This window comes from Taudactylus pleione, unplaced genomic scaffold (genome assembly GCF_031769625.1).
Source record: "Taudactylus pleione unplaced genomic scaffold, aTauple2 ptg000095l, whole genome shotgun sequence".
Classification (NCBI taxonomy): domain Eukaryota; kingdom Metazoa; phylum Chordata; class Amphibia; order Anura; family Myobatrachidae; genus Taudactylus; species Taudactylus pleione.
Window position 1 is genome coordinate 23,705,774 of NW_028284497.1, and position 12,528 is coordinate 23,718,301.

Below are 12,528 nucleotides of genomic sequence, written 5' to 3' on the forward strand. Positions count from 1 at the left end.
TTTTACATTGCAGGCATTTGCTTGGTTTCATCTTCCTTATTTTTGCAAATGCGCCATACACTTAGGAATTGGGAGAAGGCTAAACCCTTCTTAAGTGCAGAAGGATGATGGCTTGCTGCTGATAAAAGAGAGTTGCAATCTGTTTGTTTATTATATATTGTTGTTGATAATATAGCTTATTTCTGTAGTACAACTACATCCAGAAAATGGACAATTTCCTCGCTAATGTCATTAGTAGATTTTGTATTAACATCTAGATGGTTTACATGGGTCATAAGCTTTATTAACTCTTATTTTGTACCAGTCCATATGACAAATATATCGATAATATAGCGTTTAAAAAATAAAATGTTCACTGTAATTTCGGGATCACTGAGCAAAAAGTCTCTTTCCAATGAGAACATGAAGGAATTTGAATATGCAGGGGACACACATGACCCCATTGCACATCCTTGTAACTGCATGAAAAACTCCCCATTAAACATAAAGAAATTTCTTGTAAGGAACAATCTTAATAGGTCCAGGAAAAAATCCACATCAGCTCCTGAGTTATTGTACTTGTTGGTTAACAGTCTTCTCATGGCATCAACAACTCTCACATGGGGGATGCTGGTATATAAACTTACAATGTCAATTGTTGCCATGCAGAAATTAGGAGGTAAATATTGCTTTGCTTTCAGTCCATTAAAGAACATTGTTGTATCTTTGAGGTAGATTTGTTCTCCTTGAATCACTGGAAGTAAACATGTATCCAGATTAGGGGTGTGCACCGGCCACTTTTCGTGTTTTGTGTTTTGGTTTTGGATCTGGATCTTTCTTCGTGTTTTGGATCCTGATTGGTTTTGCCAAAACCACCCTTCCGTGTTTTGGGTTCTGGGTTTTGTGTTTTGGATCTGTATTTTTTTTTTAAAAAAGCATAAGACCAGCTAAAATCACAGAATTTGTGGTTTTTTGTGCTCCTATGCTATTATTAACCACAATAACCTTAATTTCCACTCATGTCCAGTCTATTCTGAACACCTCACACCTCACAATAGTGTTTTTATGTCCAAAAGTTTGCACCGAGGTAGCTGGATGACTATGCTAAGCGACACGAGTGGGCGACACAAACACGAGGCCCATCTAACAGTGACACTGCAGTGGCAAACACTATGACAGTTTGAAAAACTAGGCCCCAAACAGTACATAATGCAAAGCAAAAAAAAGAGGTGCAAGATGGAATTGTCCTTGAGCCCTCCCACCCACCCTTATGTTGTATAAACAGGACAAAAACACTTTAACAAACCAATCATTTCAGCGCCAGGGTCTGCCACACGACTGTGGCTGAAATGATTGGTTCATTTCGGCCCCCACAAAACAAGCTGGCAATTAATCTGTCCCAGCACAAACTGGCTCTACGGAGGCAAGATGTCGTCCTCATCCTCCTCATCCACCGATTCCTCACCATCTTCAGTGTTGTGTACATCCTCATCCTCACAGACTATTAAGTTGTCCCCGCTGGAATCCACCACCACAGGTAGCTCTGTACGTTCTGGAGGCTGGTCTCCCTGGAAGAGTTGATAATTAATTTTTATGAACATCATCTTCTCCACATTTTCTAGAAGCAACCTCCTACACCGTTTTCTGACAAGGTTTCCGGCTGCACTAAACACTCTTTCGGAGTGCACACTGGAGGGGGGGCAACTCAGGTAAAAAAGAGCCAGTTTGTACAGGGGCCTCTTTTTCCTGGACTGTCTGACATGCCTACTTGGATACTGTCACCGATGTAATCCTTTAACAGACAGACGCACGCTTGTCGCTGCTGCTTTGAGGATGCAGGTGTGGCTACAACCCACACAATTCACAAAGACAGAAAAAAAAGATTTTTTTATTTTTTGTGGAGCGCACTTTGAGGGTTACACCACCCTTTAACAGACAGATGCACGCTTGTCACTGCTGCTTTGAGGATGCAGGTGCGGCTACTGTGCATACATTTCACACACAAACACAGAAAAAAAGAAGATTATTTTATTTTTGTTGGAGAGCACTTTGGGGGTTACACCACCCTATAACAGGCGGATGCACGCTTGTCGCTGCTGCTTTGAGGACAGTATCATATGCAGTGACAGTATACTTGTCAGAAATTGTTGAGACGTCCTTCAGTCCGGACCAGATTTCCAAACCGGCCCTTGACTTATGACACAGGCGCACGCTTGGCGCTGCTACTGTGTTGATGCACGTGCGGCTACATCGCACACAAGTCACAAACACATAAAAAAATGTTTTTTATTTTTTGGAGCAGTTTGAGGGTTACACCACCCTTTAACAGACAGACGCACGCTTGTCACTGCTGCTTTGAGGATGCAGGTGCAGCTTCAGCCCACACAATTCACAAAGACAGAAAAAAAAAGAAGAATTTTTGTATTGGTTGTGGAGCGCACTTTGAGGGTTACACCACCCTTTAACAGACAGATGCATGCTTGTCGCTGCTGCTTTGAGGATGCAGGTGCAGCTACAGCCCACACAATTCACAGACAGAAAAAAAAGAAGAATTTTTTTATTGTTTGTGGAGCACACTTTGAGGGTTACACCACCCTTTAACAGACAGACGCATGCTTGTCGCTGCTGCTTTGAGGATGCAGGTGGGATCTAGATGGGATTTGGAACTGGGGACACATTACCTCCATCAATTGTTTAAATCCCACTGCACTAATGGCGGATACCAGACGCAAGTCTAACACCAACATAGCAGTCAAGGTCTCAGTTATATGTTTTGCTTCAGGATGACTGCTGTTGTACTTTATCCTCCTCGCTAGGGACTGTTGGAGGGTCAATTGTTTAGTAAAAGTAGTGGTGTACCTTCTTCCTCTCTGGGATGATGAACAACTCCCAGCAGCAGCAACAGCACTAGGAGGAAGTGGTTCTTGATCTTTCCCTATTTTACTTTTATTGGAGAAAGTTTGGTCCTCCATTTATGTTATATTGATATATACGTGCGGCTAAGGTGCACACAAACACAGAAAATAATTTTTTATTTTTGTTGGACACTAGTGCACTTTGTGGGTTACACCACCCTTTAAGAAATGAGCCAACCAGCCCTTTACTTATTGGACACAGGCACACGCTTGGCGCTGCTCCTTTGTTGATGCACATGCAGCCAAAGTGCACACAATTCACAAACACAGAAAATATTTTTTTATTTTGTTTGGAGTGCCATTTGGGGGTTACAGCACCCTTTAATGGACAAGCCAGCTGGCCCTTTACTTATGGGACACAGGCACACGCTTGGCCTGTGCCAAGCCCCTATGGGCTTTGGAGTAGTGTACACAGCCCCTATGGACGACAACAGCAGAGCACAACACAGCCAGCCCCTATGGACTTTGGAGGAGTGGACACAGCCCTTATGGACAACAGCAGCACAGCACAACACTACACTACACTACACAGCCCAGCCAGCCCTAACTCCCACCCTCCCTCTTCACTGTCCACAGCCGAGTGAGAAAATGGCGACGACACGGGTACCTTATATAGAATCCAAAACCCGCGAGACCAGGAAGGCGGGATGATGATGTTTTGCCTCGATTTCAGATCCGAGTCAGGCGGGAAAAGTCGAGCCTGACTCGGATCGGCCTCGGATCGGGGGGGCTCGGGGGGGTTCGGATTTCAGAAATCCAAACCCGCTCACCCCTAATCCAGATACTTAGATACATCATAATACAGAGACTCTCTCACCGAAATCATTAGCCTTCAAAGTGGTTGCTCACTGTTTTGTGCAGCTTTGGAGTAAATAGAACAGGGGAACTCTTGGTGTCTCTTTTAATAGGGTTGCTAACACACTCTTAGTGATAATATCACTGCAGATTGCTTCATCCAAAAGGGACTTTTGTTCATTATAAAAGTCATCAGTAGGATCTCTATCTAAATGCTTGTAAACATTTGTATAATTTAACTGGCGATATGCTTCCTGTTTGTAATAATTGATGGACTACACCACAATGCCCCCACCCTTATCCGCTGGATGTATAACAATATCGTTATACCCAGCCAGATTCTTCAAAGCAATATGTTCATTGTGTTACAGATTGTATATTAGATCAGATGGTAATTTTTCCACATTTTCTATAGTTTTTAAAATTGCTCTGGTATATGTTTTTATATTCATATTGTTTGAGGGGGGATCAAACAGATATTTGGTTTTTATGGCACATCTGTCTTCAGTATGTTTTAATAATCTAGATGTTTCACAATTTCCAAAAAATAATTTGAAATGAAGCTGGCGGTTAACTTTACATAAACTATCCTGCTTTGGAAGCGGTTGTGTGTGTTAGTAGGCACAAAGCTTAAAACTAATTTTTTAGTTACTAATTAACTTTTTGTTCATCCTCAGTCAGAATACGTGAAGAGAGATTAAAAATGATCTTTTCCTTAAATTCGACTTTTCTCTGACGTGCACACTATCTACCACTTTGAGTATCGGATCTTTTATGGGGTCCCTTGTGGCCCTTGTAATAACTCCTAAAGGGTGTAGAGCTAACGCTGATGTTCCACTTGCTCCAGCATATTGTGCCTCACTGTTGGAAGAAGGGGATTCTCCTGAATTATCAGTTTCCAGTGGAAAACACTTATTTATCCTATATTTGTTATACTGTCTTGACTTGTTAAATGGTGTTGCCGCCCAACTATAAACACGTTTTTCTTCGTAATCTTTGTTTACAATTGCCAATTTATTCTTTTTAAATTGGAATAAATCGGTTTTGTATTTGTTCACTTTAATCTGAAGTTTTTCCAACCAATTACATGTTGTGTCTTCTGAAAATGAAGTTAGATGTAAATCTTTATATGTTTTAATTCTCTCTTAATATTGTTTAGTTATCTCATTGACTCTTCAATTACAAGAAGAATAAGATTGAAAGAGGCCTTATTCAGGATCGCAGCCTATTTTATGAAAAATTCTGAATTGTGTCTCCCGATAGTTGGGATATTGCGAATCCTGAAGCCACGTCAAAATTTTTTAATCTTAAAATAATCTGATAGAGTCTCCCCATGTAGATAACAGTCCAGCTCCTGTTTTTAAAATTTTAGCAAAGACAAATAGTGTTGCTGTGCTGTTTCTTCTCCCACAGTTGTTTCCAAATTTTCAGTAAATAATTACCTGTTTGCTTCCTCTTCTGAGAATATATGATTATCTCCTAGTGGTAGATCTATCACCTGGAATCACAAATTTGCAGGTTGCACTGTGCTTTGCGACATCACCACACCAGAAACACCAAGTGATAAAAAAGTCTGCTGTTGGCACACAATCAGGTCTGGTGGCGAATTATAACACTGGTTTGTTCCTTAGTTAATTGTACTCATACAAGTACATAGAGTATACAGTATATAAGTTCAGATACTCTGCACTAAACCTTCCAGGTGCAACTTCTGCCGGTGCCCTCTTCCACAATATGTAATTAAACAAGCATCAGGCGGCACTCAGGCAATTAATAATAATAATGACATGGAGCCCCCACAATCAACATCAACAATTCAATTGAATTTGATGAATTTTCGTCAGGACAATAATACAAACAACTTAGCGTAAAAAAATGGAATTGAGGGTTTTCTAAATAAGGTGCTTCAATGTTATAGGGATGCTGCCCTCCACACCTAATAATGATCTATCCCAAAAGATCTAGATACTAGTAAATATATGGAAGAAGGTGAGGGAATTTGAGCTACTGTAGATGCACTAGGGTAAATAGTGGAAAAATAAAGATACTTATCCGTAGTTATTATGGATTTGTTTCACTTGTTAGTTCCTATCATGGAGCCTTCATCTTGGAATTCTCCTCACATGTGCATATGAAAGGAAAAATAAAAAATAAAACACAATGTGTAGTCCCGTAGGAGTATATTGATACCAATATTAGTGATTTGATGGAGATTTATCTATGCCCACTAATTAGGGATAGGTAAACTCTGTTAACAAGGATATACTGTAGGAAAAAAAAACATAGGGCATACCCAGACTCACTCAGCAGAGGCTGGATACACTCATATATAGGTATCTTTATGATCTCATGATAGATGTAGGGTTGACAAAGGTGTATTTCTTTTCACACACCTCACTCACATAAAATGCAAATAAAGTCCTCTTATATAGGGTATCTTTTATATCAGGAGAATAAATTTTAAATGCTGTTGCTGAGTCGCATCTCACTCACATTGTATGCACATCAGTAACACTTATCAAGGTATCTTTAGATCTCAAAAGTGGACACTGCATACCATTGCTCACAGGTTTGTTGGTGAATACATTCTAACTTATAATAGTGCTTCCACATTTACATGTTTACCCTTTTTCATATATATTATATATGTTTTATATTAACAAATTTATACTATTTTTTCAATACTATTTATATTAATACTATTTTTTATATTGATACTATTTTTAACTTTGCAGGCACTTCAATTTTTTATTATTATGTATACTAGGATCATAAAACTACAATCCTAAAACAGCTTTAAGAACTACTTTCCAAAAATAAGCATATGACGCCAACAATCTAGAAAAAAACAAAAAAGGTGATAATCTCCCAAAATACCAGAAAAAACATAGGAATTCTAAAGATGGAAGAAATGATACACTATATTCAAGAGACACATGTAAAAGACATCAAGATCCTGATTTTGATTACCAGCAGGGTGAGTCCTACCATCATAGAGAATTAGGGACTAACTATGGAAGACATCAAGACTACAAACAAAAACCGCACAAATCCCATCAGAGAGAACATCAAACAATTCCAGACAAAAGGAAAAACTATGGACCGTTCACACCATTTAATCATAATAGAGAAGATAGGCTAGAATTAAAAAATAGAGGATCCTTTCCTAGATACACACAGAGGAGTAATCTATATGGCCCAAAAGCATATAGAGAGATAAAAGAGCAAAAAAGATTTGAACCAGACATCGCTGATGTAACACATAAGAGGAATCACAAAAGAAAACCAGAAGAAAAGTAAGGACCATCGGAGAAAAAATGACAAACAGATAGATCCCCTATATCCCTTTTTTTGGAAGAAAGGAAGGTAGAGAAGGATCTTTGGAATCAGAAGAGTCCCAGAGTAAAGAAAAGAAGGAGATTACATTCAGAAAAAGAGAGAAAATAAATAAAAAGACAAAGCCCTATACCAACAAGGAAAAAAGAAATAAAATGAAAAGAGGATGTAGATCAGGTACAAAGAAAAAGAGACAGATGACCACCAAAAGTAGAAAAAAATGTAAAGACAATGGAAAAAAACTCCTAAAACCAAATATCTTCAATCTAAGCAGTCTAACTCTAAGAAAGGAAGAAGAGAGTGTGTTAAATAAACAATTGAAATATTCACCTAAATCACATATGGACCATTTTGGCAAATATATAGATGTCCAAAAGTTTGTAAGAAAAATAACATTAAAGAAATATTTCATGATGAAGAAAAAATACAAAGTTAAACAAGGGATAGAAACCAAAAAGATGGAATCTACTACAACCAGCCCTATTGGGCAGGAGAAGAAGAAAAAATCTACTTTTTACCATATCTTTATGAAAGGTAATTTCATAGATATCTTTAATAAAATGGTAATAGAGGAATTAGATAATCTAAAAAACCAAGGATAAAATTCACCCTTACGAAGAACGAAAGAGATATAATACAAAATCTCAGTAGGGTTGAAAACATTGTTTTTAAACCATGTGATTAGGGGGGAGGGATAAAGAGGACTATATGAAATAGGTATATCAACAATTATCCAATACAACAACATACACAAAGTTGAAGAGTGACCCCACAAATTGAATCAGAGAAAAGTTTCATAAACTACTGGAAGAACATTTCCAAACATGTGGAATTAATAAGGAAGAATATGGCTTCACAGATATACTGTAGAAGATCTACAGAAAAAAAGGGATTTTCCCTCCAGCACACTGCAGCAAAATCAACAAAAATACTTGAATCCTACATGATAATAGAAATTCAGAGGTACTGGTTTACATACATTTGCAAATATATGAATAAGCGCTGGGCCAACGTCAAGGCTCCTCTATACCAGCATCCCTAACATTATGGGGTTCACGTCCAAGACGCAGGGAACCCCAAAAGAATCCAGCCAAGGACTATCCCCAGGGCATCACACGAAAAATGGAAAAAAGGTGAAAGTGAAGTGTAAAGTATAGTTGTGTAAAGATAAATCAATAAGTGTTAATGGTAAGGGGTTAAAATTACATAAATAATAGACAAACAAATAGAAAGGTGATAAAAAAATATCTATGTGAATTAAGTGGTGATGCCCTGAAAAAAGGCCCAGCCAGAGCAACTTCGGGGGCCCCACGCCCAAACGCTCACCCCAAAATAATTGTTGCTACCTAATAGTAGCACCCACTCTGGGTCATATAAAACAATTCCAGACAAAAGGAAAAACTATGGACCGTTCACACCATTTAATCATAATAGAGAAGATAGGCTAGAATTAAAAAATAGAGGATCCTTTCTAGATACACACAGAGGAGTAATCTATATGGCCCAAAAGCATATAGAGAGATAAAAGAGCATAAAAGATTTGAACCAGACACCCCAGATGTAACACATAAGAGGAATCACAAAAGAAAACCAGAAGAAAAGTAAGGATCATCGGAGAAAAAACAACAAACAGATAGATCCCCTATATCCCCTTTTTTGGAAGAAAGGAGGGTAGAGAAGGATCTTTGGAATCAGAATAGTCCCAGAGTAAAGAAAAGAAGGAGATTACATTCGGAATAAGAGAGAAAATAATTAAAAAGACAAAGCCCTTTACCAACAAGGAAAAAATAAATAAAAGGAAAATAGGATGTAAATCAGGTACAAAGAAAAAGGGACAGATGACCACCAAAAGTAGAAAAAAATGTAAAGACAATGAGAAAAAAAACTACTAAAACCAAATATCTTCAATCTAAGCAGTCTAACTCTAACAAAGGAAGAAGAGAGAGTGTTAAATAAACAATTGAAATATTCACCTACATCACATATGGACCATTTTGGCAAATATATTGATGTCCAAAAGTTCGTAAGAAAAATAACATTAAAGAAATATTTCACGATGAAGAAAAAAGACAAAGTTAATCAAGGGATAGAAACCAAAAAGATGGAATCTACTACAACCAGCCCTATTGGGCAGCAGAAGAAGAAAAAATCTACTTTTTAACATACCTTTATGAAAGGTAATTTCATAGATATCTTTAATAAAATAGTAATAGAGAAATTAGAGAATCTAAAAAACCAAGAATAAAATTCACCCTTACGAAGAAAGAAAGAGATATAATACAAAATCTCAGTAGGGTTGAAAATATTGTTTTTAAACCATGTGATTAGGGGGGGAGGGATAAAGAGGACTATATGAAAGAGGTATATCAACAATATTATTGAAGAGTGACCCCACAAATTGAATCAGAGAAAAGTTTCATAAACTACTGGAAGAACATTTCCAAACATGTGGCATTAATAAGGAAGAATATGACTTCACAGATATACTGTAGAAGATCCCATAATCCCAACAATCTACATCCTGCCTAATATCCATAAAAGTACCACAATCCTCCCAGGAGACCGATCATTGCCGGAACTGACAGTCTTACATAAAATCTATTATCTTTAATTGATGGGATTCTACAACCTCTAGTAATAAAAAATGCATCTTATCTACAGTAAAGGATACAGGGGATACACTAATGAAAATAAAGGATTTCATATGGACTGAGGACACATGGTTAGCCTTAGTGGATGTGACATCATTGTATACTTGCATCGAACATACTAAAGGTTTGGAGGCTGTCGCATGGTATTTAGATAAAACAGATTTCCCCATAGAAAGAAAGAAATTTGTATTAGATGCAATACAATTCATTCTGGATAATAATGACTTTCTTTTCAATGGTTACTACTTTCTTCAACCTCTGTGGGGACCAAATTTTCCCCAAGCTACTCCAATTTGTTCATGGGTTTCTGGGAAGAGACCCATGTATATGGAGGCGTGGCTTGGGGAGAAGGTCTCATTAAGTGGTACCGGTACATAGATGATATTCTCCTACTTTGGAAAGGGATAGAAGAACACCTCAAATAATTTTTCTCTGTTTTAATCAACAACACTATGAACATTCATCTCACACTTGATTCCAGTCAAGAACAAATTCATTTTTTTTATTTAATTGCTCAATCGCCCACATCCAAAGGTTTATTGGAATTCAGCATGTGAAAAATATAGGGAGGGAATTTGGCTAAGACAGAAATGAAGAGCATCTTCAAACTAAAAACATTGTACCCAACTGAGTGTAACCAAGATTTCGAACTTAAGTGGTTCTTATAATCTTCCCTTTCCCTAGCAGTACAAACAATAATAAAGGTGCATCAGCCCGATTTATAACTGTCTTTTTCATTCAAGTAGTTCACCAACTGTCCTGATTGAGTCATATCTTCATACAAGTGTTTACATTAATTCTAACTTATGAACTTTTATAATAGAGCTTCTTGCCACATTTACATGTTTACCATTTTTCATATATATTATATATATTATATATTTTTTATATTAACATAGTTATACTATTTCAATACTATTTTTATTCATTCTATTTTCTATATTGATACTATTTTTAACTTTGCAGGCACTCCAAATTTGTATTAATCTGTATACAAGTATCATAAAACTACAATCCCCAGACAGATAGAAGGATTAGTATTTATGTTAATACATCTGGCATCAAGAACTAGCATTGGAAACTACATCTCCCATAAAGCACTGCAGGAATATGATGACTTCCAGCCAGCCAGATAACTACTTCTGGTAGAGGCCGAATGGACGTTTTTAACTATGGAAATCCAAATATAGATGGATTGACAGGTCCTTGCTTGGGAGATGCATATTCGTACAAGCAGAAGAGGGCACTATAAACTGGATACAGACTGGAAATGGAACCGAAAGTGTCGCCATTTTTACTCCACACAGACTATTTAAACTCAACAAGTGGACTAGTGCCCTCATGCTTTGATAAAGAGAATAGACTTCTCAAAATTCATTGGATAGAGGGAGGATCATTCTAGAGGTAAGTTGCATCATTCAAAGGTATTGTCTCCTCTTTTCTTTTTTCGGCTATATATTTCTGACAGGAACCTGACCTGTCCCCCTGTAAGACATACCTATACAATATTTTTTTCTGGTGTCCCTTCTAAAGTCATCCTTATTTTTTACATGTATTCATTATCCTGGATTCAGGATTTTATAGAGATTTGTTTGATGATTTTTATGGATATATCGTGCTATTGAATTAACTTTTTAACCATGGCAATTCGCTCCACTTTTTGATAGAAAGATACCTTAATGGGAATGTATTCATCAACAAACTTGTGACCAATGGTACGCAGTGTCAACTTTTGAGATCTAATGATACCTTGATAAGTGTTACTGATGTGCATACAATGTGAGTGAGGTGCAACTCAGCAACAACATTTAAAATTTATTCTCCTGATATAAAAGATACCCTATATAAGAGGACTTTATTTGCATTTTATGTGAGTGAGGTGTGTGAAACGAAATACACCTTTGTCAACCCTACATCTGTCATGAGATCATAAAGATACCTATATATGAGTGTATTCAGCCTCTACTGAGTGAGTCTGGGTACGCCCTATGTTTTTTCCTACACTATATCCTTGTTAACAGAGCTTACCTATCCCTATTTAGTGGGATCTCCATCGAATCACTAATATTTGTATCAATATACTCCTACGGGACTACACATTGTGTTTTATTTTTTATTTTTTCCTTTCATATACAAATGTGAGAAATCCAAGATGAAGGCTCTATGAGAGGAACTAACAAGGGAAACAAATCCATAATAACTATGGATAAGTATCTTTATTTTTCCACTATTTACCCTAGTGCATCTACAGGTAGCTCCAATTCCCACATCTTCTTCCATATATTTACAAACAACATAACTTACCTATTTACACCCCTCACCAGATACATCAGAAGTGCAGTCCAGCCCTGTCTCTCTGTCCAACCTCCGTCAGTGTCGGTGTGGCTCCCAGTCGATACCGCATGACATCAGCCACAGGAGATCGGTTGCTGGGTGACAAGTATCAACAAAAAACAATCAAAGCAAGTAACAAAGTGATACATCTATACATGAATCCTGCTATAGGGGAAAATAATCTTGTTACCAGTCAATACAGTGAGGACAAACTATATCAATGTTAAGCTATATGCTACACAGTAATAGCGCAGCATCATGCATTGTAAGGCAAAATCTGGAAAGCATGAAAACATGGTTATAATACACAAATATATATGAAAAAATTACCAATAAAGTATATAACCAGCAGTATATTACGGGAACACGTATTAATCTCTAGCAGAAAAAAAATAGATAGATCTTAAGTAATTAGTTCTGAATTGTTTCTTTTAATTATTTAGTCTGTTTGGACTCAAAGTAACCAGTTCATAGATCCAGTGAGCCTCTTTCTGTGGAAGTAATTTAGATCTATCTCC

The 12,528-nt window shown here is 37.2% G+C and overlaps 1 pseudogene; it reads right to left on the reverse strand.

The window, feature by feature from the left end:
* Positions 1–290: 290 nt before the first annotated feature.
* LOC148526677 (uncharacterized) overlaps positions 291–12,528 on the reverse strand; it is an 81,130-nt pseudogene continuing 68,892 nt past the window's right edge.